Below are 26,241 nucleotides of genomic sequence, written 5' to 3'. Positions count from 1 at the left end.
TCCGAGGTCTCAATTGCCAAGTCTGCTTCCTCCCGCCCAGCCAGCTGCTCACTTGGTGCTGGCGCGGGGAAAAACGGGGAACACAATTCACCAAACGAACCCGCTGCCGGCTCCCCAGCTACAGGCCACACAGTTACCAACCGGCACCGCCGAGGCTGTCCTGCGTAGTTGAGCGCCGCTTGCACTCCTCGCTTTCAGCCGGCTCCGCCTCACAGAGCCCGGCGGTTCAACGGGGCATGCGCGAAGAAGCAGTGTCTCCACACTGGATATCGCGCACTCGCGTCGGCGCCTCCCCTCTCTCTCCTCACCCTCTGGGACCGGGGAAACCACCACAGGGCTGCTCCTGCGTCCAGCGACGGCCTCGCTTCCTCTCTTCACTCCTCACGCTACCAGCGACCTCAGCGCTAATCCGGCGCTGCTCCACAGGCGCTGGCTTGGGGGTCAATCTGCACAGCCTCACTCTGCTTCCGCCCCTCCTAAGGATGGCTCCTCTCCACAGCTAGATTCCGCCCCAGCCAGTAAGTGATGAACTCTGGAGGGGGGGGGAAGGTTCTGCCACTAAGGAAAGTCACGGCAGCCAGAGGCAGGATACAGATGTCCACTGCACGAGGGGGCCACAAGGATTAACCCTGCCTCTACTGAACACTGCACAAAATGGCTGACCAGCATTCCGCCTTTTATAGGCTGACCCTCAAAGGTCCAGAAGGGACCAGAAGGTTCTGGAATGCCCTATGCTACTCTATGGGACAGGTTCTGGGTTTAGCAGTTAGGGCAGTTGGTAGCCACCATTTTGTGTCTCCAACTATTTCCTGTCAGAACAGGCCTCTGGGCCTGAGGTGAAAAACTATGAGGGGGAAAAAGAACACCTATCCCCTTGACCAACACCTAGAAAAAGTTAGTGGACACAAAAATTATTAAGGGTATGAGGGGCAAAAAGGGGAGAAAATAAATAATAAATTGGAGGGACTACGCAAAAAGCCAGACAGGTCTAACAGCTATCATCCTTAAAACATATTTATTAAGATATTGATACTGGTTAACTGCATTTCCTGTTTTTTCGTCTCAAATGTCTATTTGTAACAACATGGTATCCAATATTATACATTGGTTTGTGATTATTAAATCATTTTTGAATAGACTTTACACAGTTACTTTACAGGAAAGGCAAATAAACCATTCTAAAAGATGACCAATCATCAGTATTGCTGATAATTTGTATACCCTAATAGGACCATTTGTGCACATTTCTGCTATATGAAGTGCATAGTGCATACTATATAACATGCCATTCACCGACTTGTAATTAACATACATTGCAGTGTCCTTTCTCTTCTCTATACTGTGTTTATATTATACTAGCAGTCTGTCCCGACCTTGTCCGGGTATGAATTGATGCCGGCCAGTAGTATATTGTTATGTAGGATTTCATTTTGATAGCATTTCTTATCTGTGAGAGGCCTATGAAACGCTCTGATTCACAGTGCACTGCTGATGCACTTAAGAGTGCGCGTTCAGTAGTGTGTGAACTCGAGTTTCCCTACTTTATTTTTCCTTGCAATATTATATAGCGCAAACTCGACAACATGGCATGAGCACAATTTACATTACAGAAGAACACATTCATTTGAGGTAGTGCGCTCTATAAATGTCTTTGATTGATTGATTGATTGGTAGGCACGGGGAGACAAAGCGATTTGCCTTAAATCACAGGATGTTGAGCTGATGCCGAGATTCGAACGTAGCTCCCCAGCTCTAAAGTTCGCAATTCTAGAACTTGTGGAGGGAGGTATGTCTAAAAGTGTATGTCGGTGCTGGCCATCAATGAGAGAGACCTGTGCATTTTTCAAATGGGTGGTGGTATGTTGCTGGAGATGTGGGCCGCCGTGCCACCAATGTACTTACCGGGGGAGGGTAAACACCCATTATTCCGCAACTCTCTTTCCGCATACCATCACTCCACATACTTTCATTACGAAAGTACCATGACTCCGCAATGCCATTATAACGCATGGCATTACATTTTATATGCTTTTACCACGCATTCATTTACAACGAAATTCGTTGTAAATGCATGAATGGTAAAAGCATGTTTTTTTTTAATGTTTGGATAAGGTAAGTATGGGTATAGGGGTATATGTTTTGGGGTGTTTGGGTATTTTAAGGGTTCAGATATAGTTTTGGGTTATGGGGTATAGGGGTAGTTTTAGGGTTTAGGGATAGGTATGGGTTTTGGGGTACAGGGGTATTTTTAGTGTTCAGGACTAGGTTTGGGTTTTTGGCCGCTATAGGTGTGGCAGGGTATACTCAGACATGAGTCCCTTGCTCACTGCACCATCAGGATTCAGGCAACCCGGGCCGACGACGGCTGAAATGCCAGAAACCGGTCCCCAGAAGCTTGTTTCCTTCCCAGTATAAGAATTGGCTTGGTAGTTTGGTCTGCCCTCTTCCCATGATGCACTGGGCCAGGGTCAGACTAATTTGCATATAGCCAAGTTCTGAGCTAGGATGGTGCAGTGAGCTAAAAAACGGTGATGGATCAAGCCCTGATCTTTGGACTGGGTAAGAGTGGTCTGCTTAATTCAGACACTCTGTTCATCACCACCCCCTTTTCTGAATCATTTTTGTCCACCATAAGCGTGGAAGGGTATACTCAGATGTGAGTCCCTTGCTCATTGCACCATCAGGATTCAAGCAAGCCAGGCCGAAGACGGCTGAAATGCCAGAAACCGGTCCCCGGAAGCTTTTTCCTTCCCAGTATAAGAATTGGCTTGGTAGTTTGGTCTGCCCTGTTCCCATGATGCACTGGGCCAGGGTCAGACTAATTTGCATATAGCCAAGTTCTGAGCTGGGATGGTGCAGTGAGCTAAAAAACGGTGATGGATCAAGCCCTGTTCTTTGGACTGGGTAAGAGTGGTCTGCTTAATTCAGACACTCTGTTCATCACCACCCCCTTTTCTGAATCATTTTTGTCCACCATAAGCGTGGAAGGGTATACTCAGATGTGAGTCCCTTGCTCATTGCACCATCAGGATGATGTTTGTTTTCTCCCCGTTAAGTTTAAGACAGGAAGATTGCATCCACCTGGCGACAGCCTCTAGACAGGGACCTAAGGTGGTGGACGATCCCTCAGAGTGGTCGAGAGAGACCACCAATTGGGTGTCGTCAGCGTAGGTAACAATACGCACACCAAAGGGATGGACTATCCTTTCTAGAGGTTCCATATAGGCGTTAAAAAGAGTGGGGCTTAGGGAGGAGCCCTGGGGCACCCCACAGCTAAGTGGATGCTTGGGGGAGACTGTCTCACCCTCAAACACCTGGAAGAATCGTTCCTCCAGGAAGGAGGTTAGCCATTCCAGGGCCGCGCCCAACACGCCCAAGCCATTCAATCGCTGTAATAATGTGGCATGGTTGACCGTGTCGAACGCGGCACTGAGGTCATGTAATATTATGGCAGCCTTTCCTCCCCGGTCCAGCACAGCTCTAACTTCTTCCGTCACCGCTAGGAGAGCGGTTTCAGTTCCGTGCTTAAGGCGGAACCCTGTCTGGGAGGCACCGAGCAGACTATTGGACTCTAAATAGTCCACTAAGGTGTTATTAACGTGCCTCTCGAGCAGTTTACTCATCCATGGAAGTAAGGAGATAGGGCGATAGTTGGCCAAGTTGTTCTGTCCAATGTGGGCTTTTTCAATAAAGCTTTAACCATCGCACACTTCCATGGGGGTGGGACGGATTTAGAAGTGATGGAAGCATTAAGGACATCAAGAATGACCGGACAAATGACGTCAATGACCTTAATGAGAGTCTGGGGGGGTGCTTGGTCGTTGGGAGATCCCGAGGTGATCTAAGGAATCAGCCTGTCTAATGCAGTAGTGTCGAGGAGTGGACATTTGTCAAGCAGACAGGGGGGGGATAGTCAAAGGCTGTAGGGGTGGTAAGTTGTGTATCATCGTTGCCAATGATAAATGAGGAGTAGATGGCCTGAATTTTCTGGGAGAAAAAAATGGCAAGGTCGTTACAGCGGGTTTGTGCGCCGTCTAATGACGGACGCTCAGGGGAGGGAGAGATTAAGGATTTAACTATTTTAAAAAATTTCCTTGGGAGCATTAGCGGCTAGATTGATTTTTAAATCATAAAAGTGGGATTATGCAGCTTTTATTCCATTTTTGTAGAGCTTTATTGCTGCTCTGTATTCAGCCTTCCTATGTTGTGAACGGCCCTTCCTCCAAGCTCTCTCAAGTTTGCGGCAGGCTTGCTTCATTGTTCTAAGGGTGGGCATGTACCATGGAGCGACTTTGGGTCTTATTATTGATTTCAAGGGGTTCCTCGGGAGAACTTGATCAAGGGTGCTAGAGATCCAGTTATCAAAGTTAGTTGTGGCAATGTTGGGATTGGTCGCCCTCTGAGGTGGGTGTTTGGTGAGAGCCAATTCCCAGTCAGGGAGCGAAAGCGAGGCCCATTTCCTTCCCCAGTGCTTATTGGAATTTTGAGGGGTAGAGAGGGGACTTATAGACCATGTAAAGGGTATTAAAAAATGATCAGTCCAGGCGAGTGGAATAGGAGTCTCAGATGTAAGACTGTCTATATTACTATAGATGTGGTCTAAGAGGTGTCCCTTGATGTGTGTCACAAGAAAGCCTTTTTGGCATAGGTCAATAGCCTGAAGGTTGGATCGAAGACTATTGGCTGATATATCACGAGGGTCGTCCAGATGTAGATTAAAATCGCCCAGCAAGGTGAAATTTGCCGAGGAGAGCACGGCATTGGCGGCAATGTCTGTCATGTTAGAGACAACATTTTTAAGAGCGCCAGGTGGTCGATAGGCTAAGATGCCGGAGAAAGTAGTGGTAGGAGAGAATTCTAAAGAAAAGTGTAGGCTCTCGTAGGCTGTTGTGGTGGATGAGGTGATGCTGCATTTATAGCTATCTCTATAAATAATGGCCAGTCCACCGCCTCTGCCTGTTTGGCGGTCCAGACGTTTGAGAGTATAACCTTGGGGAGTGGCACACACTGTGGTCGGGTCACTTTCTAGCTGGAGCCATGTTTCTGTCAAGAAGAGGGCCTCAGGATTGAGCTCTTCTATCAGCATGGACAATGCAGTGTGATGTTTCGGTAGAGACCGACAGTTAAGGAGAAACATTCTCCATTTGTGTAAGGAGTGTGGTTTCTCGATATATGAGGGAGACATACTCCAATCGCACGATCGACAGTGGGGCCTGGTATCAGTGGGAGGGATCGAGTGAAGACATAAAGGGTTGGTAGAGGGTCATAGGGAGCGAAGGGAGGAAAAACTGTAAGTGAGGCAATTTCCTACAATGATGTCAGCACAGGCATATAGCTGGAAGCGTCTGGACGCGGACTGGCGCAGACTGGCTTCTCTTTGGTGCCTCTTGGGCGCGTCTATGGCGCTCCCGCTGCGCGTCACCTCTGCGCGAGTGGACTGGGATTATATAGATTGGGAGGTGAGGGGAGACTGCTTGCGTTGGACCGGGGAGTCAGCGTGGCGAATGGCAGGGGTAACAACAATTTGAAATACCAGTTTTAAAATAAGTCAGGTTAAAAACCCTTGCAGCAAAGAATTTCAATGCACACACTAGCGCTACGATGTTATTAGTCAATCCCTACGATGTTATTAGTCAATCTGTATGTTTTCAGAAATGCCTCGGACAGATGACAGCTGACGGACTGAATCACAAAATGGTTTTTCAATACTTATGTAGTGTGATTTATGAACAGTTCGCACCCAGGCTTGCAGAGGGACAGCTGCGGCCCCTGGGCTCGACTCGCAGAGGGAGAACTATGAGCCGTCTGCTCCCAAAGGAACAGCAGCATAGTAGCTCGCGGAGATACAGGCACACTAGCATACTAGCTCCAAAAGGTAGTGAGCTGTGAGCCAACGGACTGGCTTATAATGGCATAGCTGCAAAGGGGTGATGTTGGACAGAGGGAGCGTGAAAGAGTTATCTCGCACAGACAGAGCTCCACTATATTAAATTGCCCCTGAGACCTTTATTTTATATTTTCACTCGATGCAAGAAAGTGCGCTTTCTGGACCAAGACCTTTCTCCCTGCAAAATGTGGCGTAATTTAGTTCAGCAGTTTGACCTGTAGCCTTGTCTAAAGTTTTCTATGGAAAATCCATTGAGAAAACATGTTTTCACCACCCCCCACATAGCTACCTGTCGCAGGTGTACTCGCTATTGGTGTGCAGGTCAGTGGTCTAGTTGTCAACATGTTACAGCCACTCCTTGGGGGCAGGTTTGCACACATACCACACGCATCCAGCACATTCGTCACAGGCCATGTGACCACACAAATATAATGGCTCGACATCATCACATTTCAGTGGTGACTGGATGGCGGACGCTCCACGGATCTCAATCATAAAGAGTCCATGAAGAGATGCGCAGAGGGTTAGTCACACCCTGAGCTGTATGGCCATCAGGGGCCTACCACCATGTGGTGCAGACTTGAAATTAACCATGGGCGTAGTTTGCAAAGTAGCGCTACGTGTAACTTTGCGAAGTACACTTTGCACTACACGAGCTAGGCGTAGCTACGTGAACTGCGTAGTGCACTGTGCAAAATGCTGTTTGCACTGATTGCACAGTACCGGATGCTTGTCCGCACTGTGCAATCAGTGCAAACTGCATCTTGCACAGTGCAAGCGGTAGTTTTCTGCTGCTCGGGTAGAGTTCTAATCGAGTGGCAGCTTTCTCAATGCAGACTGGTAGTTTCTTATCGCGAGGGGTCGCGAGCATAGGTGTCCACTCGCAATGAGAAACCTGACTTCCCCATGTTGAGAATGTCGCCGGGAGGTTTATTTTCCACGCTCACGATCGGCAACTTGATGTTGCTGATCGCGAACGAGGAAAAAGTCTCACCCGGATGTCATCAAGCAAAAAATGACTGCTGCACTACGCTATGCTACGCTGCGTGTGTTTGCACTGTGCTATGTGCAATTTGCGTAGTGTGAAGTAGCGCAAACTTCACAAACTACACAAGCCTAGCTTGGTGCTTTGCCCAGGATTACTTGTGATGCACATGGTTGGTGCCACCCCAAGCTCATGTGCCGGTCAGTGGCCTCCCACCACGTATCGTGCACTTGAGTTGCACAGGGTTAGTGGCACCAGAAGCTGATGTGCCCGTCAGCAACCTACCACCACGTGGCACTGACTTGAGTTGCACAGGAATAGTGGCACCAAAAGCTGATGTGGTCTCTGCCATTGATGACTCAGGACTCAGCGACATGTGTGAGATCTGCCCGGCTGCGGAGAAGCTGATGTGGTCTCCACCATTCATGACTCAGGACTTAGCGACATCCGTGAGATCTGCCGGGCCGCGGAGCTTTGACGGGCATGTGGAGTGCCCACTGGTAGACACTGCGGTGGCAGCAGGTAATTATTTGGTCATGGATACGCAGGGGCGGCATTGTCTCTCTCTCTCTCTCTCTCCTACTTCCCTCTCTTCCCTCTCCCTCACTCTCTTCCTTCCTTACCTTCTATGTCTCTCACTGTCTCTCCCTTCTCTCTTTCTCACTCCCTTTCCCTCCTTCCCTCTCTTTTTCTCTCTGTTTATTTTTTCCTTCTCTGTTTCTCTGTGTCTCACTCCTTTGATATGCGCATTACACATGACCTTATTTTGAGCTTTATTTTCCAGGCTGTGTTGTAGACATTCATGGCCCCCACAGGAGTGTTCCGCCTTGGTGATATGTTTATCAAAAATTAAAGTTTGAAAAAAACCAAAACAAATTTCAATAAAGTTTTTGGTTGTTTTCTTAAGTGCTGTGTGACTCTTTCTTGTTCTTATTACTGTTATTTGGTGGTGTCCAACATGGTGGTAAATTTTGGGGCAGTTATCACAGAAATACTGGTAATGTCTGCAGTTTGCTCCAGCTTCTGAATAGTGTGTTAGATTTATCTCAACTTTAGTTGCATTAAAGTTCCGATAATGAAATGCAGAGTAGCTGTTCTCATGCAAAAAGACATGAGGTGCACCTTTGCCATTTATTCTAAATACTAAAATCCTGTATTGAATTGCACTGTGGTAGTGGGTGCACTTACAGTGTACAGACAAAATCAATGCAGAAATCTTATTGTATTTATTTTGATTGGGAATAGTGAGTCAGGTGCTGGATCTTAACTGGAGACACTGCCCAGTTCGTTTATTTTTCTGTACACGAAAAAAATTAAATCACAACTTTCACAACAACTGCGATGCAAAACAAATTCCGGCGATAAGCCACGTTAGCACCAGATATTTTATACCTGCTTTCTGCTGGTGTTAATCAAGATGACTACCTACAGCATGAAAGGAAAAACAGTCATGAGCCACACCGGAACACCCACAGCTGCCATAGAGTCAATGAGCATGATACAGGGATATCCATGAGGGCCAGAAGACTCATCGCAACACCCCAGGACCGCCAACGCCGCCCGAACCCGCATCTGAGCAAGTGTGTCCGTGTGGTCATTGTGTTAGGATGATAGGCATGGCCCCTGCAACATCAGAGTGTGCTGACTTCAGCGGAGGTTACCATGTCACCTCAGCTTTGGCAGTGACCCTGGACATGTAGCTACGCACGCATCCTCCTGCATGCACAAGCGGCATGTACTGGTATTGCGTACACAGGTCAGCGCATGGGTGTGCCTAACCGGCAAGGGGAACGGGGGGTCCCAAACAAGTCTGTGTGCAGGAAGTGGGGTAATTGTGTCTCTGTGTTCTGGTGTGGGCTGCCACCAGGGCTGCAGCAGTCGATGTTATAAAATAGCATGCATCCCCTCCAAACAGCACTGTCATGGCGTGGTTGGAATGCCACAGGACATGCGCGAATAGGCATTACATTGGTGTGCCGTAGGAGTGCACAGGATACAACAGTGTACAGTACAAAAGTGTGGGGGCTCGTGGAAGGGAGGAGCAGCTGTTTGGCAATGTTACACACAGTCAACCCGCCCATGTGCCACGTGCTGGGCATCTCATCCATGATGACCAGGGTCGCAGACATCCCACAACACCCACAACCGGCCTTTGTACACATCCTGTATGAATGCAGCTGGAGAACTTACTGTAGGGATGAAAGTTTCTTTGTCTGAGCTATCTTGTGATAGCACATCTGCTGCTCCAAGAAGGAACGTGCAAGTGGCCAGCCCCCTGACAGATACAATAATATTTGCACCCATCTCCCACACTACGCACTGCCCGATTTGAGAACAACGAGTACACATCCCACACCCAAAAGTCCTTTGTCGTATTTAATGTGCATAAAAGGTCCTTCACACGTACTCCCACCACACCCCTGCCCTGCACCCAATGCAAAAACACCCAGCTCATTGCACCAAGCTGTGCCATTTCATCCACAAGACTGGCACACAGAAATCCAGTGCAGCTACTAGCAGAGCCACTGACGCAATGGCAGGGCATCCCGAACATATGGTCAACTCCATTCACATCCACCTATACCTTGCACGTCTGCTGCATGTCCTGGAATGCACTGCCTTTGGCAGTACTGCAAATCACTTACCGGCTGAGCTTCCACATTGCGGACGTCACCTGCGTTCAACCTGTATTCTAATGTCTCACGTACCTATCCGAGTAGTGCATGGGCATGTGCCTCTCCAACGAGTGGGTAGCTCAAATGGATTACGACGGGTGTTTGGTACCCCTGTTGGGCCACGACCAGGAGTGTAATAGTGATGCCTGTTTATGGCATGCATGGATGTTTGGCATACATGATGGGAACTTGGCCTGGGAGATTGCACGTGTCATAGTATGCAGTGAGCAAATTGACCCACTTCCCGATTCAGCTTTGGTGCACATTGGGTACAGTGGTTGGAGTCAGCACATCTGTCCCGGTCAACTGATGATTTACGTCGACATGTCAAATATTGTGGCCAACCGTCACTCATCATAGATAGTGCCTTGCGCAGCTGCACTCGCGTTCATTGACAAGTGACAAGGTACCTGCAACCACGACTCGATGTGCCACATTGCACGTGTCCCGCCACATCAATGCATGTTGTACATCTGGTCACATGTCCCAAAACAACAGTGGACATGGCTGTATTGGCGTCAAATTATATCTGAGGCGCGGACAACCTTCGCTGCTTGACACTGACGTGTGTTGGTGATGGACTACCCTGAGGTGAACATGGACATTTTCCTACATTCCTTATTCAGGCATGCTGCTGTATTTGTCCTCACATCGTGGCAATATTCTTGGCCGTACTGACATGCACTTTTTTTAATAAAGTTTCCACATTTTCCCTTGTCTCCAAATGTGTTACATCACCCCCTCCCAAACCCTTTGCGACTCCCTAGCCTCGTTCTTCCACAACAAAATAGTAGACATCCACAACAGCTTCGACAACCAACCTGGAGACCTACCCTCTCATCCTTCTGCCGTACCCTCACCCCCCTTGAACATCCTTAACGAATGGAACCCAATCTCCACTGAAGACACCATCCGCTTGATGAACTCCATTCACTCAGGATCCCCTACAGACCCATGCCCTCACCATATCTTCAACAAAGCAGACTCCATCATAGCACCACACCTCCGAGACGTCATCAACTGCTCCCTCAACTCCGCCACCTTCCCGGAAAGCTGGAAACACGCCGAACTCAGCGCCCTTCTGAAAAAACCCACAGCTGACCCCACCGAACTCAAAAACTACCGCCCCATCTCGCTCCTTCCATTCCCGGCCAAAGTCATCGAGAAAGCTGTCAACAACCAGCTCGCCGCCTTCCTCGAAATCAACAAATCCCTCGACTCCTCACAGTCCGGCTTCCGAGCCAAACACAGCACTGAGACCGCCCTCATCGCAGCAACAGATGACATTCGAACTCTACTGGACAATGGAGACACAGTCGCCCTCATCCTCCTCGACCTCTCCGCAGCCTTCGACACAGTCTGCCATAGCACCCTCCTACAACGCCTCAGAAACATTGGAATCCAAGGAAAAGCACTGGAATGGATCACCTCCTTCCTTACCGGAAGAACTCAGAGAGTCCACCTTCCACCATTCAAGTCTGAAGCCACTGAAGTCATTTGCGGCGTGCCACAAGGATCTTCACTCAGCCCCACCCTCTTCAACGTATACATGAGCCCCCTCGCGACCATCGCACGCCAACACAACCTCAACATCATCTCCTACGCTGATGACACTCAACTGATCCTCTCACTCACCAAAGACCCTAACACCGCCAAAACCAACCTACATGAAGGAATGAAAGAAGTAGCCGAGTGGATGAAGAACAGCCGTCTGAAACTGAACTCAGACAAAACAGAAGGCCTTATCCTAGGTACCTCCCCCTCCGCCTGGGATGACTCCTGGTGGCCAGAGGCCCTCGGAAGAGCACCCATCCCGACGGACCAAGCACGGAACCTGGGCGTCATCCTGGACTCCTCACTCTCGATGAACAGACAAGTCAACGCCGTCTCATCATCCTGCTTCAATATTCTTCGCATGCTGAAAAAAAACATTTTGCTGGCTCCCCACCGAAACTAGAAAAAAGGTCACCCACGCACTGGTCACAAGCCGCCTGGACTACGGTAACACCCTATACGCCGGTACCACCGCAAAACTTCAGAAAAAACTCCAACGCATCCAGAACGCATCAGCCAGACTCATACTAGACATCCCACGTAACGACCACATTTCGAGTCACTTGAAAAACCTCCACTGGCTCCCCGTCAATAAGAGGATAACATTCCGCCTCCTAACCCACGCACACAAAGCACTCTACGAACTTGGACCTGATTGCCTCAACACACGACTTTCCTTCTATACCCCCTCCCGTCAACTTCGCTCCTCCAACCAAGCCCTTGCTGACGTACCTCGCATCAACAAAGCCACCATGGGAGGAAGATCCTTCTCCTACCTGGCAGCTAAAACCTGGAACTCACTTCCCACTCACCTTCGCCTCACTCAGAACCACCCAGCATTCAGAAAGCAACTTAAAACTTGGTTATTCGATAAGTAATTCCCTCCCTTCCTCTAGCGCCTTGAGACCCTCTGGGTATGTAGCGCGCTATATAAATTATTTGACTTTGACTTTTGACTTTGATGGTGGAGGGTTGTGTGACTTTTGCTCCTTTTTTTAAATTTTTTTATTTTTTTATTTTTTTATTGATTCAGAGATTTTCATCAAAATTTTAGAAATATTGCATCAACATTCCAACAAATTCATAATACACAAATAATAAATCCATAATACAAACCACAAGGATGAATAAAATGCATTTGCACAATCATAATCTCAAAAAAAGTCATAACCACCACCCAATTTGTAAAATCAATCTTATCAACCCAATTCTCCCCTCTGCAATAAATCAAAATAGCTACCCAAATCTTATTAAATTTCTTAATACTTCCCCTCCGAAGTGCAAAAGTGTGCTCGCTTTTCTTCACTAATTTCATTTTATGGCCTTAATCCAAAACCGAGGGAATTAAGTTTGTTCGCCATTTTTGCAATAGGAGCGAACTAGCATTTACCATTTGCAAGAAATCCATCCCTTTACTAAATCCAGCCACTGCCCATTTTGATGCCAGATATAGGGGTTCTCTTACCCCCACCAAGGGGTGAATTCCGTCTAGCAATGTAGCTGAATTAATTGCCGGAATAGAGTACTTTTTGAACAAAGCCTGTCGTTTTTTAAAAAACTGGAGTAGGCACTTATAACGGACCAGTTTCGGGGATCTAAAAATCAACAAGGGGAAATGGATTTAACTATCTTTACAGAATAAATTCATAAAATAATTACAATAGAGCTTTGAATGTGGTGAAAATTTGAATCTAGATAAATATTGTACAAAATATGCATAATAATAATCCCTGAGGTTGGGTAGAGCTAACCCTCCCTAATCCACATCTTCATGTAAAATGCTAAGTGCTATGCGGGGTGTTTTCTTTGCCCAGATGAAGGCTGTAAACATAGACTCTACCTGAGAAAAAAAAGAACCTGATAAAGTGCATGGTATAGTAAAAAATGGAAAATTAAATAATGGAAGAACCAACATTTTAATTAGGGCCACTCATCCTAAAATAGAGAGGGGGAGCATGCTCCAACGAGCAAGCAGGCCCTGAACCTTCTTAAGAAGAGGAGCAAAATTTAATTGATATAAATAATTAACAGATTCCGAAAAAAATACCCCTAAATATCTTTTTGGACTAACATTGATATAAGCAAGGATATCGGGATGCAAATCTAAGGGTACCCTCCCACATTGCAAAACTTCGGTCTTCCCTTTGATGATACAGTAACCACCTAATGCCTCGAATTCTTCAAACAGATCGAAGACTTTGGCTTGAACCTCAATTCTTGGTGTAATTATAAGCAGGATGTCATCTGCATACAGTTTTAGCTTTGGCATTGATGGAATTGGTGGACAAATCTCAGCACAGTTCCAAATGGCTATCGCCAAGGGCTCAATAAAAAAAGCAAACAAAACTGCCCTTGCCTTGTGCCTCGTTTAATTACTAACAACCCTGCCACGGCTGTATTAATACCTACTTTGGCGACTGCATCGGCATTCAGATTACGGATCAAACAAATAATCTGAGATGGAATGCCGAAATGCTTCAAGATTGTAAATAATGTCTCCCAAACCACGAGGTCAAAAGCCTTTTCGGCGCCTAATAATAACACTAAGGCTGGTATCCTCTGTGTATCAAAATAATCCAAAGCCTCTGTCAAGAAGTGAGTATTAGTAGCCAGCTTTCTACCAGTGATAAAACCATTCTGATCCGAATGGATCAAATTCGCCGCATACTTATTGAACCTAAGGGATAGAAGTTTCGTAACAATTTTATAGTCCGAGTTTAGCAATGTTATCGGGCGATAGGAATTGGGATCCCTACTATTCTTGCCCTTCTTTACAAAACTCACTATGTTCCCCTCTCTAAAAGATTTTGGGACTACCACTCCTTCTAACATAACATTTATCAGTTGAAGAAAGAAATCTGAAAAAAACCTAAAAAAAACTTTATAAAATTCAGATGGAAGTCCATCCGAGCCACAGGCTTTACCACTAGGAAGACTTTGGACATCTTTCTCCAACTCTTCCAGAGAAAACAGATCAACCACAGATAATTTCTTGTCTCTGGAAGAGTTGGTGGAGGATTATCGTGGAGAAATTTTTCTAATAAATGGTCGTCCACCGTCTGAAGCCTACCATAGATAGAAGAATAATGATTAAGCATTATATCCCTAATTTTCGCTGGGTCCTCTGTGCACAAGGCAGTAAGTGGGCAAGTTCATTCTTTAATATGATTTGCTGCAGCCTGCTTGCTGGCCTGCCGCGCTAGGAGCCTACCCGTGAAATTGCTCTCCTCATACGTTTTCTGACAAGACTGTTGAAAGATGGTTTCACTTTGGGTATAATAAAAGGAGCAGATCGAGCTGAGTTTTAATCAAGGCGGTGGGACTGTGCAAAAATGCCTCTTGGAGTGCCTGGATATTATAGTCCAAATTTACCTTTTTAAATCCGGCTTTTTTTGAGGTTCTAGCATCCTTTCCAATTATTAAACCCCCGAGAAAAGCTTTGAGTGAGTCCCAGACAATATTTATGGCGGCAGACTGAATATTTTGGACTAAAAACTCCTTAATCTCGGACCCCATTGACTTCACCCAATCCTCCTCATTAAGGTATTGTTTGTTTAAAATCCAACGTTTAGGGAATTTTGCCCCTACACCAAAATTAATTTCCAGCGCCAGAATTGCATGATCAGAAAAACCGTTTAAACAATGAGAAATAAAAAAAAAATCAATCTGAGATGAGGAACAAAACCGCCCTGACCAACATGTGTATTTAATTTTTGAGGGGAATGCGGCTCACCAATGGTCTCCTAGATCTAGTATCGCAGCATAAATTTACAGGACCTTAAAAGACTTAGGGGCAGATTTATGTTAACTGGCGCATCCCCAGGGATGCGCCAGTTAACATGCGCCACAGTGCGCCACAGCTCCGCCAGCCATGGTGCGCCGCAATTATGATGCGGCGCACCATGGGGCAAAAACGGCACAGATGCGTGACGCATCTGTGCCGGAAATGTGGCGCATTGCTGGAGTTTTGTCGCAAGCGCGACGCAGCTCCAGCAGGGCTCGGGGGTGCCCCATCTACACAATGCTGCATCAAGACCTACGCCTGCTTCAAGCAGGCGCAGGCTTTTGACGCAGCATTGGCTTAAAAGTGACTGAGTGAAATCTCATAGATTTCACTCAGCCACTTTTGCGAGGCGCACCTGCCCCGGAACGCCCACCCTGCGCCGGAACGCCCACAAGCGGCGCAGGGCTTTACAACGTGACACATCTGCCCAGATGCGTCACGTTGTAAATCGTTCGTAGGGATGCGCCACGTTTACGCCGCCTTGCGTGACGCAACAGCGGCGTAAACGTGGCGCAAGGGCCTCATAAATCTGCCCCTGAGATTTTGTCTGTTTTTCCCCCGCACTGAGGAGTCTAATTGGGGGTTCATTAACATATTAAAATCCCCCCCTACTATTCTATCACCCGGAACCTGCATCAATGATTGACACAACTCCTCATATGCTTTAGGGCAGTCTTCCACAGGTGCATAAAAACTTACAAAAGTCAATGGTCTGTGTATTTCTCTAAATGAACAGGTCACCCAACACCATCGCCCCTGTTGATCTTTACCAGAATGTACATATTAAGCATGCAGGTTTTTACTTAAAAATATGGCTGTCCCTCTATGGGAGGCTGAGGACGATGAAAACCCCCTATAGGCTGCCCAGGATTTAAACAGAGAAAATTATGGACGTTTAACAGTTGGGATGTGGGTTTCTTGCAATAGAATAACCCCTGGACTTTAAATTTTAGCCACATTTCATTTGCCCGCATTTTTATACGATTATTCAGACCATTGACATTGAATGAAACAACTTTTAACATTAGCCCATTAGCCATATGACAAACAGAGCTAACATTTTTTCAACCAACCCACAATCATATTGAGAGTCATTTGGTAGAAGATGCAAATAGTCAAAACAAACCTGAAAAATTACTGGCTTCACTTTTTCCATTTTCATACCATGCCCAACCCGCCCAAAAAGTGGACCTTCCTTCCTCCACCACACCCACCACTTTCCCCTCCCCTTATTAAACTTGGGTGTCATGCATTTACACCCTAATGATCCTACCCCCCCCCCATCCACCGAGCAATGCAACTTTTCATAAGGCTTCGGAAGTCACTACTACCATTCTGTTTAGCCCCCTATTCGATCAAATAAAAAAAAATGCTCCCTTTTCTGGGGGGGAGTAATCAAACAGAATATGTATATAATTTTTCCTTCACCCTTCGGAGCTTGAGAAATCTCTTTTAAGAACTCCTGGGCTTCATCTACATCGGTGAACATAAAAAAATTCCCCTTCAACAGAGCTCTCAACTTCGATTGCAGAGCAATAGAAGCTTGTGCCCCATTTGCTTTAAACAAGTGAAGAATTTTTACAAACTGCTTCCTACGATGGGCTGCTGCTGCTGACATGTCTGAGAAAATTTGACACTTAGTTGTCTGATTCACTTCAAATTGCCGCTGTTGAATCGCTTTTGTTAGAATTGTTTCTTTTATGCGGAAGTCAGCAAAGTATACTAATATAGTACGTGGAAGTGTAGAGTTGGTAAATGGATGAGCCGGAACACAATGAGCCCTTGTGACTGTGAGGTCGCCTTGGAATTCGGGGATGACTTTTTGTTTCAAAAAAGTGTTCACCCATTGCAGCATTTGGGACCCTTCCAGTCTCTCTGGAACACCTACTATGCGGAGATTCGATCTTCGGGAGCGGTTCTGCAACTCCTCCACTTTATTTTCCAAAGCATTCCTGCTTTTAGCTACTGCTTTGACCTCCTGCAAGACCAATGATAACTGGTCCTCCAAGGCTGATATCCTCTCTTCAGCCTCCTGAAGCTTGACTGGAAGACTCCCCATTGTGCTTTCGATCTTCTCTATTCGTAGGTTGAAAAAGGCCAGCTCCGCTTTCTGAGTTTTCTTTAAATCTCGAACCTCCTCTAAAATCAAATTTAGCATATCTTTGATGCTCATTTGAAAATCCCCTCCTGCATCACCAAATTGGTTGGGATAAGAGTAGAGTTGAGGGTAGGGCTAGGGCTTACGAGATTTACCACTGGAGCTGCAATTCCTTGCCCGAATCTTCCTGTTGTGAGGCAGTCACCTTACCCACCATTCTACTCAAGGGCAGTGAAGCACTTTCTCGACTCTTAACAGAATCTTCTCCCTGATCACATGCTCGTTCATTATCTGGGGTTGCCGATTCTGTATCAAACAACCCACTCTGGATAGTAAACAAAGCAGTTTCTTCATTATGGTGGACATTCGAACCTGACAGATGTTCAAAATCTATAGCAGAGTCAATAGTAGTAGGGACAGTATTTAGTGATACTTGTGCATTATCCAGTTTAAGGGCATCGGCCCCCGCTTCAGGTATATCAATCTCTGTAATTGGACTTGTAACATCTGGATGCTTCTTAGTGCTAGATACGCTCAGACCACCACCCGAAGAGGATGTTGGAGGCATTGGTGTTTTTTAATTAATAAACAATGAGAACTGTTTAATCTCCGTCGAGGCACAATCTGTTTTTTTTTGCAAAGCGACATCACCTCCTTCTTGCAGCCTCGGAAGAGTACTCATGATGAATCCTTCCATCCCCGGTGCTCCCTCTACTTGGACTAACTGTTCTATAACGGCCCCTGTGGCAGAAGAGTTTCCATCCTCGCCTTCTGAGCTCTCGAAAGTGGAATCCAGGCGATGTAGGGGAGGAGCATTTCCCAATCCAGCTAGGCGGGCTGCCTCTTTTGCTTCCTTCATTTCTTTAGCCAGAAGTCGCCCGGTTTTAACTTTAGGAGGATGGGCATTAAGTATTTTCCCCATTTTCAGAGTAACTGCACCTCAAACTTAATCTCCCAGAATGCAATTCAGCCCGATGGAGAAGCACTGGATCTTGCCCGATCTCCAGATGAGTCTTATGCTTCTTATACCTCTTATGCCTTTAATGCCTCACCGTTCCTTTAAATGCCTTTAAATAAAATAAAAACTTGATTTTTTCAAGGCTAATGTCTCTTCCCTTTTGAACAGTCTCTGCGCAGGCATATAATATGCGCTTCCCTTAACTGCTAACTCGCCGTCACTGTCTCATCCCAGAAAAAGGGTTCACACTTGCACCCATATAAGCACTGGCCTTGCTCCAGGGCACACGTTTTTATAGGTTCAGCCGCTGCCACAGCCCCTGCAGCCTCTTTGCTCCGATCTCCCTTCTTACCTGCCACTGGCCTGGAAACCGCCAGAGAAACACAGGCACCACAGCGGGAAATGCTCACACATCAGAGCAAAGGGAGAGAAATGCAGCCAAGAATCCAAGAAGCCTGAAGATTGTTTCCGTTCCTTCACAGAATGCAGCTGCTGAAAAATGAAAACAGTCCTTGAAGCCTGCCGTAAGCCACAAATCTCCTCCGGTTTTCATGAAGATCGCTGCAGAACCATGCATGCCGCGAACGCGTGCAGGAGGAATTCGCCATTGCTTGGGGCGGGACCAAGATCACCTGTGCCTACTCGGAGGTGTGGCACTCCGCAGCCATCCATCATGAACAATGGCCGAGCACCGACTTGTGCTCGTTGGTGTTTCATTTTGGCCATTGTATGTCTATAGTTGTGCTGCACTTAATTTTGCCTGGGTGCCATTGTGTCCATCTCCCTCTGTCCCCCACTCTCTGCTTCTTCCTCTTCCTGGTGCTGTTGTGTCTGTAATTTTGTTGATCCACACATATATGCATGTAATGAACAAATTAGAATAGTTCCTTGAGTCTTTTAGATTTCAAAACTTCTCTCTATTGTTTTATTACATTTTTTTCCATATAAACAGTTTTTTTAATATTCAAGGACACATAGATGTCAGAAGTGCAACGTGGTATATCAACACACTTTCTAAAACATTCTACAATACGTGCAGGTTAAAAGTTCATCAATTTTTTTAAACCTAACAATATTTCTTTTCAACATCCTCTCAAACATCTAATGGCACGTGCAGGTTAAAAGTTCACGATTGTTTTAAGTCAATCAATCAATCAATCAATCACAGACATTTATAGAGTGCACTACTTACCCGGAGGGTCTCAAGGCGCTTGGGGGGGGGGGGAGGTGCTGCTACTGCTCGAATAGCCAGGTCTTGAGCTTCTTCCTGAAGGAGAGATGGTCTTGGGTCAGGCGCAGGTCGGTCGGGAGGGAGTTCCAGGTCTTGGCGGCCAGGTAGGAGAAGAACCTTCCTCCTGTTGTCGTTCTTCGGATGCGGGGGACGGCGGCGAGGGCGTGGCTGGCTGATCGGAGATGATGTTTGGGAGCGTAGAAGTTGATGCGGTTGTTGAGGTAGCTCGGACCTTGATCGTGTAGGGCTTTGTGTGCATGGGTGAGGAGACGGAAGGTGATTCTTTTGGTAACGGGGAGCCAATGCAGGTCTTTCAGATGTCCGGAGATGTGGCCGTGTCGTGGGTTGTCGAGGTTGAGTCTGGCTGAGGCGTTCTGGATCCGCTGGAGTCTCTTCTGGAGCTTGACGGTGGTTCCGGCGTAGAGGGCGTTGCCGTAGTCCAGTCGGCTGGTGACGAGGGCCTGGGTGACCGTCTTCCTGGTCTCGGTGGGGATCCACCGGAAGATCTTCCGTAGCATGCGCAGGATGTTGAAGCATGACGAGGAGACGGCGTTGACTTGTCTGGTCATGGTGAGGGAGGAGTCCAAGATGAAGCCCAGGTTGCGTGCTGGTCTGTCGGTTTGGGTGCGGTGCCCAGGGCGGGGGGCCACCAGGAGTCGTCCCAGGCCGAGGGCGAGGAGCCCAGGATGTGGACTTCCGTCTTGTCTGAGTTCAGTTTCAGGCGGCTGGTCGACATCCACTCGGCTACGTCTTTCATCCCTTCGTGAAGGTTGGCTCTGGCGGCGGCGGGGTCGTTGGTCAGGGAGAGGATCAGCTGGGTGTCGTCAGCGTAGGAGATGATGTTGAGGTTGTGTTGGCGTGCGATGGCCGCGAGGGGGCTCATGTAGACGTTGAAGAGGGTGGGGCTCAGCGAGGATCCTTGAGGGACGCCGCAGATGACTTTGGTGGCCTCTGACTTGTACGGTGGTAGACGGACTCTCTGTGTTCTTCCGTTGAGGAAGGAGATGATCCATTCCAGTGTCTTCTCCTGGATTCCGACGTTGCTGAGGCGCTGCACTAGGGTGCGGTGGCAAACAGTGTCGAATGCCGCGGAGAGGTCTAGGAGGATGAGGGCCGCTGTTTCTCCGTCGTCCATTAGGGCTCGGATGTCATCGGTGGCAGCGATGAGGGCGGTCTCGGTGCTGTGGTTGGCTCGGAAGCCAGACTGTGAGGGGTCGAGGGATCCATTTGTCTCGAGGAAGGCGGCCAGCTGTTTGTTGACGGTCTTCTCGATGACTTTTGCAGGAAACGGGAGCAGTGAGATGGGGCGGTAATTCTTGAGTTCGGTGGGGTCCGCTGTAGGTTTCTTGAGTAGGGCGCTGAGTTCGGCGTGCTTCCAGCTCTCCGGGAAGGTGGCAGTGTCGAAGGAGGTGTTGATGATGTCCCGCAGGTGGGGTGCGATGACAGCGTCGGCCTTGTTGAAGACGTGGTGAGGGCAGGGGTCGGTCGGAGATCCGGGGTGGATGGAGTTCATCATGCGGACGGTGTCTTCGGTGCTGATTGGAGTCCAGGCGCGGAGGGTGGTGGTGGGGGGTGGTGGTTCGGTCATGGCGTGCGTCGGTTGAGTGCTGAAGCTGTTGTGAATGTCCGCGATCTTGTTGTGGAAGTAGGAGGCGAGGGAATTGCAGAGGTCTTGCGATGGGGTGATGTCGTTGTTTCCGGCGTTGGGGTTGGAGAGCTCTTTCACGATGTTGAAGAGTTCCTTGCAATTGTGTGCGTTGTTGTCCAGCCGGTCCTTGAATGCAGTTTTCTTGGTGGCGCGGATCAGTTGGTGGTGCTTCCGGGTGGCAAGCTTGAGGGCGGTCATGTTGTCCGGTGTTGGTTCCCTTCTCCAGGATTTCTCGAGGGCTCGGAAATTCTTCTTGGAGCTCTTGAGTTCGTCGGTGAACCATGGGGCCTTCTTGCTGCCGGGTCTGCTGGGCGGGGTCCTCAGTGGGGCGAGTTCATCCGCGCAGTTGCTGATCCACTTCGTGAGGTTGTCGGCGGCCTGGCTGGGGTTCGCAGAGCTGGTGGGAGGGTGCTGGATCAGGGAAGCGGCGAGCTGGTCGGCTGTGATCTTGTTCCAGCTTCTTCGAGCAACCTGTTGCTGGTGGTGGTGGATCGTCGTTTTTCTGAAGGTGAAGTGGACGCAGCTGTGGTCCGTCCAGTGGAGTCCAGTGGCGTGGCTGAAGGCGATGTGTTTGCTGGATGAGAAGACGGCGTTGAGTGTGTGTCCGGCGAGGTGGGTGGGGGTGGACACCAGTTGCTTGAGTCCGAGGTTGGCGAGGTTGTTGAGCAGGGTGATGGTGTTGCGGTCGTTGTTGTTCTCCAGGTGGAAGTTGAGGTCCCCCAGGAGGATGTAGTCAGCGGAGGGGAGGGCATGCGGGCTGACGAAGTCGGCGATGTCCTCGCTGAATTGTGTGCGTAGTCCCGGGGGTCGGTAGATCAGGGTGCCTCTGAGGGTGGTGTTCGGGTCGGTGCGGATCTGGAAGTGCAGGTGTTCGGCGGTTGTCAGGGTGTCGTCGGTGTTGGTCGTGATGTGGATGGTGTCCCTGTGGATGATGGCGATGCCTCCTCCCGTATGTTTGACGCGGTCTCTTCGGGTGATCTTGTATCCTTCTGGGATGGCGATGTTGGGTGCTGAGGAGTCGTTCATCCAGGTTTCCGTGAGGAAGGCAACGTCAGGAGCTGTGGTGTCGAGGAGGTTCCAGAGTTCGATGGCGTGCCTGTGGACGGAGCGGGTGTTGAGCAGGATGCACTTGAGGTGGTTGCTGCTGGTGTCCGGCTTGGCGGGTACTGGTGCGGGGCAGGTCCGGTTGCAGGTGAACTTGCAGGCGTGGCAGCTGAAGGGTCCGTGGGTGCGCCTCGGAGTGGCTCGGTAGCATCCAGGGATCCCGCCGGTGTTGAGTGCGATGAGTTAGGTGGCGTCGTAGGACAGTCGGGTCGTCTTCCGTTGGTGGGGGCCAGAGATTCGGGCACTGGGCGCGGTCCAGGCGTGGACGGGTGCAGACGGGCTTACCTTTGGCGCGCCTTCGGCGCACAATCGGCGCTCCCGCTGCGCGTGACCGCTGCGCGTTCGCACGGTCGCCATATATGGCGAAGTGCGAGGGAGGGCGGAGCAGCTGGGAGGCGGGAGCGGGGAGGGCACAGAAAGAAAAAAGGGGGCGTGGTTAGCGGCGGTGGCGGGAAGCGGGGAGGGAGGAGACCGGGGGGAGCGAGAAACAGGCGCAAAATACAGTAAGCACAATACAATACAAATGAGCAAAATAGCTCAACAGGCAGAGGGGCACATAGCAGGAGAACGGGGTACAGGAGCCTGCAGGTCAGGCGAGCACAGCGCTATACCGTAGGAGACCACGCCGCTCGGTGGCAGGGGGCGTGGTCACACGGCGGCGGCCGGGGCAGCGAGGCAGGCAGGCGGGAGGCACACGCAGTAGCTGGTGGCTGTGCGGCGCGGGGGTGTCCTAAACTAGGTCACACTCACCTGCGTCGCACGGTCGCCACAGTGCCTTCCAAATGCAAGTAGCAATTGTGGTTGAGTTGAGAAAATGTTATCCTATGATATGTACTCCATGTTTAAACTGCTTTTTCTTAACCAATCACAAAGATGCTTTTCCACAAAATGAATGTGCACCCTACTTTTAAAAATCAATGCTCTTCATCTCCCAATCAGGTATCATTTTAAACATATCTCTTATTCTAGGAACAGACTGCATGAGCTACAGACATCTATCCATTGCTCCCAGCCATACCTTCAATATGCTAGTGTGGATTATCGGACATAGCTATGTTTTCTGGTGCAAGGGGTATACTGAACAGGGACGTATTGACTTGGACCTAGGTTTACAAAATGTGGACATTAAATGGTTTGGACAGAGAGGATTAAAGTGGCACCAATTGTTGCCTTTGGTTAAAGCCTGGTTGCATCTCCAACACCCTGACCTCATGATTGCGCACTGGGGTGGACACGACCTAGGCACATTGACTGGGGTAGGTTTGGAAATGCAAATGAAGGACATCTTTTGACAATTGATGTTGCTTTTGCCTCAAACTGTCTATGTATATTCCAATATATGTCAAAGACAGAAGTGGAAATGGTCAAACCAATTTTGCTCTCAGATTGAAAAGTCTCGGAAGAATGTCAACAAAGCTGTGCCTACATACCTCAGAGACCATAGACCATAGAATGGGGTTGATCTGCAACAACAACATACATTTTGATATGGCTGATATCTACAGAAGTGATGGAGTACACTTCACAGATCGGTGACATTGAGTTTTACTGAATAACCTGAAGCTGTGAAACCGCACTTATATGTTGCTCCAACTAATAAACACAAGGGCTCTTTTTAGAGCCACCTTATATTCCCAATATCGGTTTGCAGAGTGACTACTGCAATCCGGCTAGCACAGGGAGACCTGTGGGCCGTCGAGCAGCCTCACAGAGGGACACCTGATGCCCGTGGGCTCAGCTCGCACAGGGAGAGCTACGGGCCATCAGCTTGGCTTGCACAGTGTGAGCTACGGGCCGTTGGCTCGTAAACGTACACCAGCGTGCTTGCTCACAGAGGGAGAGCTCTGGTCTAACTCACGAAGGGACAGCCTCTCCTACACCATTCACCCCCAAACTTTGAATATAGGAGCTAATAAAAAAAAAGAAACTTTTTGGAAAATTAAATTAGGATTTATCAAACGACGTCTAAGTTACAAGCACACAGAAGACTCCACGAGGGGGGCCGCGCAACCCCCTCCCAGCATAAGTGAAGCCACGGGGCTACGCAGATGCCAGCAGACCCCGCAGCTCCTGCAAGCCCCTGCTAATATATTTTTTAAAATACCCCCGGAACCTATCCCACCGAAGGGCCTCATTAAAATAACACATGAGACCTACGACTCCAGCACAAGTTTTGGCAGATTTCTTTTAAACAAGTTTTTGGCCCTGGGGGTCCTTCTGCAACCCCCTGAGCAGACCTAGGGGGTCAGGGTTTTTCTACTCTGCCCCCTTTTATTGTTTTATACATTTGTTTCTACGGTTTCGGGTGACTCGCTTCTACCGAGCCTCAAGATGGCTGCCAACACTTCCTGGTTTGAAGTGCTAGCAGCCAATCACAGTGAAGCGCGCGCACGAGACTTAGGCTCCACCCAGATATCAACAATTTTATTTTTCTAACTTAATAGATTTACACCATTTTTAAAAAGGTTGCTTTCCAACCCAAGCACTAACTTTCTGCCAAATTAGGAGTAATTCCGTTCAGTAGTTACGGCTGTAGCCTTGCACAAATTTTCTTACCTGCAATTGATTTTTTGATTCTTAATTTTAGAATTTCTCGAAAACTACTGAACTGATTTACGCCATTTAAAAAAGGTTGCTTTCTGAACCATGCTCTACCTTTCTGCTAAATTTGGGGTAATTCTTTTCAGCAGTTCGAGCTGTAGCTCGTCGCCAAATTTCCTATGGAAATTAACATGGAGAAAACTAGTTCTGGTAGCCCCCTTTTTCTCAGCCTCCGCTTGACCAATCAACCCCAAACATTTAGGATAGGTGTGACCTGGATAGACTTTTTCTGTGAGAATTTGGGAAGATTGGTCAAACGATGGCAAAAATATTAGCAAATCAAAAAATGCTTTTCCTATGGAAACTAGGTTCTAACTATAACTACCTACTGGTGACCGCCAGTAGGTAATTAGTATATATATATTCACTGAAAAAACCATAGGTTTCACACCGGTTATAGTTAGCTGGAAATTTTACTGACATATAACCAATGAAATTCCCACGTTATAGTTAGTTGGACTCACTATAACTTGCGCATGTAATGCACTGCTGATGCCATCACATATTACATCACTCATGACATGGTCAGTGACATCACTCATGACATCACTGATGACACCATCCAGTGAATGTGTGTTGTTCTGAAATATGTAAAGGTCGATGGAAGAATAAATGTTTCAATAAGTGTCTTAATGGATGTTTTTTTTTTTAAATTGATTTGTTAACTGGCTTATTAAGTGTATCATAGTGAATACATATATTAGCGAGTATTGTTTAAATATTTAAATGTTTGTATCAGTGTTTCACTTTGTGTATAAGTGGCTGCATGGGTTGGTGAGTAGCTACATGTGTGTGTATATGGGTTATTAGATTTTTTTTAGTATCTTTATAATTGTCTGTTTGATTTGGTGGGGGTGTTACTTAGCACATAGAAGCATCAATGACTGACTCACTGTTTGTATGTGTTTTGAAGACAGCATATGTGCCGGACTGTATGGGTGAATGAGTGTGTATATGTATGTGTTAGTAAGTGAATGACTGTCTCACTAGTGGCTTTATCAGTAACTACATATGTTTTAATCTAGTATATGTGAGTATTGATGTATATAAGTGAGTATATGTGAGAGTGAGAGATTGAAAGAGTTCTTGTTTTAATAAGTATGTGTTTCTATAAGTGATTGTTTAAGAGAGTAAGTATGTGTAAGTTTCCTTAGAAGTAAGGTGGTAGTGTGTGTATAGCTGTACATGCAAAAAAATGGATGTTCAATAGTTTATTTGCATGTGTGAGTATGTGTGTGAGCAACTTTTGGAAGACTGTCGGTGTATTAATGGATGTAAAGGTGTCTCACTACATATGATAAGTGAGTATATGTATGAATGACTATGTAGAACTGTTGGTGAATGAGTGGATGTGTATATAAATGGTGGAATTACTGAATTCGTTGTTGTAACTGGTATAGGTATCTCCACTTTTTTGTAAACGTTAATTTCTATTTTTGAATATGTGTTTCAAGGGTTACTTTACAGTGAAAGGAGGTCAGACACTCTGTCACAAGGATGGTGTCATGAGTGATGTCATGAGTGATGTCACTGACCATGTCATGAGTGATGTAATATGTGATGTCATCAGCAGTGCATTACACGTGCAAGTTATAGTGAGTCCAACTAACTATAACGTGGGAATTTCATTGGTTTTATGTCAGTAAAATTTGCAGCTAACTATAACTGGTGTGAAACCTATGGTTTTTTCAGTGAATTTAATAGGTTTTTTAAATG

This window comes from Lissotriton vulgaris, chromosome 5 (assembly GCF_964263255.1).
Source record: "Lissotriton vulgaris chromosome 5, aLisVul1.2, whole genome shotgun sequence".
Classification (NCBI taxonomy): Eukaryota; Metazoa; Chordata; class Amphibia; order Caudata; family Salamandridae; genus Lissotriton; species Lissotriton vulgaris.
This window is presented reverse-complemented; position numbering follows the sequence as displayed.